Raw genomic sequence first — 6179 nt, forward strand, 5'->3', positions numbered from 1 at the left:
AATCTGCTGGAGAAGCTACTAAATATATTCCACAGAGGAATTTCTCTTTTCCCCTGTGCGTGTCTGAGAACTCGCCCTGCAGGCAGCAAAGGGGTGTGGGCCTGGTCACCATCACCATCATCATCATCAAATCACAGAATCACTGGGTGGGAAAAGATATTCAGATTATTGTGTCCAACCACTCACCCAGCACTGCCAAGGCCACATCTAAGCCCTGTCCCCCAGTGCCACATCCACACATTTCTCTAACCATCGAGGGATGGTGACCCCAGCACCGCCCTCCATCCGTGCCCAGAGCTGTCGTGCAGGCTCAGCTCGGCCTCCAGCCCAGGTGTCCAAGCAGACAACACACAAACTGCACGCAGCAACCCCCTGGGGACACCTGGGAGCACGTCCCCTGTCACATCTCCCTGCCACAGCTCCGTGCCTGCTCCCACCCCCGTGCAGGACACCCGGGAGGGGACACACAGCCTGGCACCACCCACGGCAGCCCTTCCCTGGGCTGCTTTCAACCTCTGCAACGCAGAAATTTCAGTGATTTACAGCCAGGAGCGCAGAAATTTCAGTGATTTACAGCCAGGAGCATGGAAAAGAAAAAAAAAACCATGGGAATGGGGCGGGGGGGAGGGAAGGTCATTCCAGTTTCTTCCTGCTTGCAGCTTTCGGATACAGGATATGGCTGAATGGCAGCCTCCACGCTGCATTTATTTTTAAGCCACTGATAGCTTGTGGAGTGACCTCGCCGTGCAGCACCAACATCAGCCAAGGAGCTGTTTTTTTCCGGCCCTTCGACGTCAGATTGCTTCCTTTGACACCTCTGAGAGCCAAAAAATGGGAAGCATTCTCTTCCCAAGGTGACTTTATTTTTTCCCCCGTGATAGTGCTGCTGGGGCTCACTCTCAGGTTCGGGGCTGTTGAGGTGTGGATGGCACTGCCCTGGGGACATGGCCCCTGGGGACAGCTGGAGGTCACTGCTTTAGGGCAGAGGTGCCTAAATTATCTGATCCTTAGGAAAAAAATTGCCTTGGCTGCAGCCAGAGTTGGGGCAACTTGACCTTCATTTAAAAGACTCTGGAATGCACTTGTGACTTTTTTTTTTCACATTTTTTTTCCCTTTTTATTTTTCCTTTTCAGGGCAGCTGGGGCTTTCCAGGATATCCCAGCTCCCATCTCCATAACCTGTTTACTGAATTCTTAGATTTAGTTTCCCAAGCTCATTCACAACTTAGTGCAAACAACTGAGCACTGCTCAAAGATCTGAACACCAGGAAAATGCTTCACCGCCATTTTTGAAAGCATTTTAAGCACAATCACACAGAAATAACACTAAACTCTCCCAGGGTTTATTTGTGACACCTGCAAATTTCTTGCCTAATTTTGCCCATTCCTAAACCACGGCTTTGCACTCAGTTCCTGATTACACCCCACATTATCAGTGTGGGAGATGTCTCTGTCCATTCCTCCACTGCAAACTGGAAGAGAGGATTTTATTTAAAAATAAAGATGGAATTGGTTCAGCTCCAGGTGCAGGTGCAGGTCCCAGTTGCAGCTTCTTTTTTTCAGAACCTCTGTGAGCAACCTGGTCTAGTAGGAGGTGCCCCCACCCTGAAACAAGAAGCTTTAAATCTCTTCCAACCCAAAGCATTCCATGATGATTCCACACAAAATTCCTTGGAATTCAACAGGAAGACTGGCTGGGGGACACCATCATGTGGGTAAATGAAACTGCCCAGTGCTGCTCTGCACAGACCTCCAGGGCTGGAAAAAGGAGACACCCCCAGGCCGGGACGTGCTGGGTGCCCATCCCCAGCTCTGCTTTTTCTATGTCCTGCCTCCAGCACCTCAAAGCCATGAAAATCTGCCTGACAGAGATCCTTCAAAGGCTCTTCTTCCTGCGTCACTCGCCAAGGAGAGGGCACTAGGGCTCAGATAGGGATTTGTGAGCTCAGAAATGTCAGGAGGAAGCGATGGACTCGGAGGAAATTCTTGCGACGGTCTCGGAGGAAGCGGGAGATGTGAAAATACACGATGTATTTTCCTCCCACAAGCTGTGTGCTCTGTTTTTATTATCATAAACCTGGGCCCGGAGGATGTCAGCTTGTTTATTTATTTGTTTAAATGAGGTTTCGCTCCTTGTTCAAACATTCCCATGTTGGCAGCTGCTGCTCTGCCAGGCCCTGTCCTCCCCTCCTGTAACCAGGAACGTGCTAGACCAGGCAGTGTCTCCAGCAAGTGGGAGGTGCTGAAGGTGGGGGAAATTTTTGGGTATCCCCCCAGGGTATCACTGGACACCCTTGGGATGGTGACACCACCATGTCCTCGTGTGTGTCACTACAGCCTCCCTGAGCTCATGCCTCCTCTCCAAACTCTTGGAGTATAATCAGGAATATCCCATTTTTTTGGTCTGTCCCCCTGAGTCAGCATCTTCCTTCTTCTTCCTTGCCACCCCCACTGTGCAGAGCAGCTCCTGCAGGTGTGTGCTGGAGAGTGTCCTCTCTTCTGTCATTTTGAGGTGTTCTCTGGAAAATCCCACTGCACACCTGGATCCTGAGGGCTTTCCAAGGGCTGCCCAGGCAGTGTTGGATTTTGTGGTGGTGATGGCCCCTTCCACCTTGAGCTCCCCCAACACTTGGAGCCGTTGCCAGGGAGTCTGAAGGATTCCAGAGCCCCAAAAAACACCGTGCTCAACCCAGGTCCTGCTCTCCCCACTATGGAGGTGAGGGGGGCTTTGTTTATCACCTCACATTGGTCAGCCCAACACCCTTGGTGGGGGTCTTCTCCCCTGGACAAGGGGCTTGTTGCCCTGGCTGATCCCGGCCTCTCCCACGGGGTCACTCCGGCAGGAAGCTGCTCTCGCCCCGGGGAGCCACGGGAGATGCACCTGGGAGGAGAAGCACTTTGCTGAAGGAAGAAAACAGGATCTCACATATAAACAACATCCTCAATGGCTCAGCAAGTGAGTCGCTCTTTCCAGAGCCTGTTTTCGAGCTGCTGTTGTGTCCCCCATGCCCCACCCAAGCTACAAAGTGGAATTAAACCAAGTAGGAACCACCAGAGTCCCCGGGATTGGGCTGTCCCACTGCTTCTTCCAACCATCCATCCCTGGATGGACCCAGCGAGGGCAAGTGCTGCAGAGGTGGAGGGCAAGAATAACTCCTGCCTCCTTTCCAGGAGATGTTTGGGGCTGGAATGTACCTGTAGGATGGGAATTCCACCTTCCAAGCTGTTCATCGTTAATACAAAGCTTATTTGGGGCTGAAATAAGCACATTGGACAGAGCATCTCTTGGGACAAAGCCGGGGCTTTCCCACAGACTCACTTGTGCTCCTTCCAGAGGATTCCTCACCAGGAAGAGAGTTTTTTTGGGATTTTGGACCATCCACATGGTAGAGTCTCCATGTTTTTGGAATGCATTCTCCAATATTCTGGACTCTTTGGTCATGGCAAGAGCAGAGCACCCCACAAAGACCTGAATTTTGACTAATTTTAAAAACAAAAGCAGACAACTTTTATTTTTCACCATTTATTCCTTCCTCCTCTCCACAAAGCTCAGATAACTGAGGACAGCATTCCCGTCAGCCAATATGTCCCAATCAAAGCTTCTTCCCTAAGGGATCCCACTGGACCAGCTGGGACATGGGACATCCCAAAGGGTTAAACTGCTGCCCAGCACAGGAAACCTGCAGGCAGAGCCAGATTCCCAGGGAGGAAACGTTCTGTTTGTGGTGGGAGAGAAGGTGAGCGCGGCGTTACCGCGACTCGCGAGCGGAGCAGAGGTCAGCGGCGTATCCTGCTGCAAACTTCCTGAGCAACCTCCAAGGAGAAAACAACAACCCCAGCGTGGCATGGCATGGGATGGGACGTGGAGGGTTTGTTTTTCACTCTGATCACCTTGGACCTACTTTCTCACCCTGGCTGGTGGCTGCACGCTCTGTCCTGCTCCAGCTCCAGCTCCTCCTGTGGCCCCAGTGAGGGATCCTGGATTTTTTTTTAATGTTTCTCTGGTGTGACTGGTTGTGTTTTTATGCCCTGGATTGGAATAGAGAGGCAGAACTGGAGAGGAGGGAAGAAAATGAACCTCTCGGGCTCTTCGAGAGCTCAGGAGGAGCACAGCAGACCCACAACAGCTCAACAGAAGGAAAATCCACCAAAACTTCCTGTATTGTCATTTTTTTTGCTTCTGAATCTCAGAACACGGAGCAGAAGGCTGAGGGATAATTCTGGGAATGCTTGGGAAAAACACCAGTGGGACTCAAAGTGCCTCCTTGCCTATTCCAGCCAGCAAAAGGGAGCAAAAGTTGGGACAAAAGTCCTCAAAAAGAGAGCAAAAGTTTCTCTGCTGCTTCATCCATCCCTGATTTGCATTACAATGAAGGTTTTTACAGTTGGGTGCTATTGCAAAGATAAAACAAAAAACAAGGTAGAAAATGCCCAGTATTTTATGCCAAAAATGGTGTTTAGATAGAAATGGCTCAGAAGTTTCAAAGCTGAAGTGTGATGTAAATATTCATATTTCAATATTCATAAGGTGTGAGAAATCATTTCATTCAATTCTGTTTTTCTGTGTACTTCTCTAGCAAGTATTTGGGAGAAAGAGGAGGCTCCTGGAGTTTGAAATTTTTTTTTTTTTTGAGGACACTCACAAAGGACCAGCTGAGCTCTCCCTTTGGTTGTCTGTGAGAGGAACATCTCTGGTGGGATTTTAGTGGTGGTTGAGATGCTGGGATGGGCAGTGACACTGCCAGGGCGTGTCCTCCTGTCCCCAGAGCCAGGTCGTCCTGTCCCCTTCCTTTTTTCCACCTTACCTGGGAGGCTGGGGAGGCCCTGAGGTTGCCCAGAGAAGCTGTGGCTGCTGCAGGGAATGTGGACATTCCCTGGAATGTCCAAGGCCAGGTTGGGCAGGGCTTGGAGCAGCCTGGGACAGTAGAAGGTGCCTCTGCCCCTGGCAGGGTGGGTGGCACAAGATATTTTTTAAGGTTTCTTCCAGCCCAAACTGTTCCATGATTCTATGATTCCATAGATCATCCTGTGGATGATCTAAGATGGAAAGTCCAAGGATCCCAGGCCCAGCTGCTCTTGAAGAGTCTCCAAGAGACTTCCAGGCTTCCCAACACCCACTGACACCCCAGGGATGGCCAACTGCAGTGGACTGAACTGAATTGTAATTCCTTCTTTTCCCTTTCCTTGGGATCCAGCCACAAGACCTGTCCCTGGGCCACCACCACGAGGCTTCCAACCCAAGGGCTGGACAGGGACAAGCTCTGGGGGCCAGGGAGGGCAGCAGTGCCACCCCTGGAGCACCACTGATTGGTTTTGCTAAATTGGAATCTGATGATCCCGGGGGTGGTTACACAAAATGCCAATTAGGATGTGGTCGGCACTGTTGCACGGAAATGTTTTCCATTATATTTTGCTGTCAGCAAATGCTGGTGTGAAACCAGTCTGCAGCCCTCATGTGGCCACCATGAGGAGGTTGGGGAAAGCATTGGAGCCCCCCTCCAGGAGGATTTGTTATCCTGGTCACCCGGAGTGGGAGCAGCATCTTTCCTGTGGGCAGTGGGATGGATAATTTTGTGTTGGAAAGGACAATCCCACAGGTCTGGGAGCCCCACAGGACCCACCAAGGCTTTCCTGACGAGTGCCCCCAGCTCTTCTCATCTATGAATGCTGCTTGTTGCCTCTTCCAGTCGTATTTTCCACACTATTTCTGGGAGGATAAAGTGCTGACTCACAGGAAGCAACTTCCAGTCGTATTTTTCACACCATTTCTGTGAGGATAAAGTGCTGAGTCACAGGATCCAAGGAATCCTGAGCAGAAGAGCCGCAAGGGACTCCTGTTTGTTAAGATGTCTGGGATGCTTCCTATTAAATAATAACAAAATGCTGCAATAATAACTTGGCAGCTCTCCGCCTCCGCCAGGCTGATGCTCAGAGTGAGTTTGCCTTCCTAAAATTCCTTCAAGTGTCTCGACAAGTTGCAGGGGAGGAAGGAAGGACACTTCACTCCTGACTTTTCCCTGATGAAGTTCTTTTAGTGAGCCTTGAGAAGATGGGGAGGAGGAGAAATTCCTCTTTGAGCTGTGTTCCTGGCACTGTCCATGGTTGGTGCACAGTGGATCTGAGGATAAAGCAGGACAGGTCGTGGATCCTACAGATCTGGCAGGTGCAGATGTGGGGTG

This window comes from Onychostruthus taczanowskii, unplaced genomic scaffold, assembly GCF_017590055.1.
Source record: "Onychostruthus taczanowskii isolate IOZ18803 unplaced genomic scaffold, ASM1759005v1 scaffold30, whole genome shotgun sequence".
Classification (NCBI taxonomy): domain Eukaryota; kingdom Metazoa; phylum Chordata; class Aves; order Passeriformes; family Passeridae; genus Onychostruthus; species Onychostruthus taczanowskii.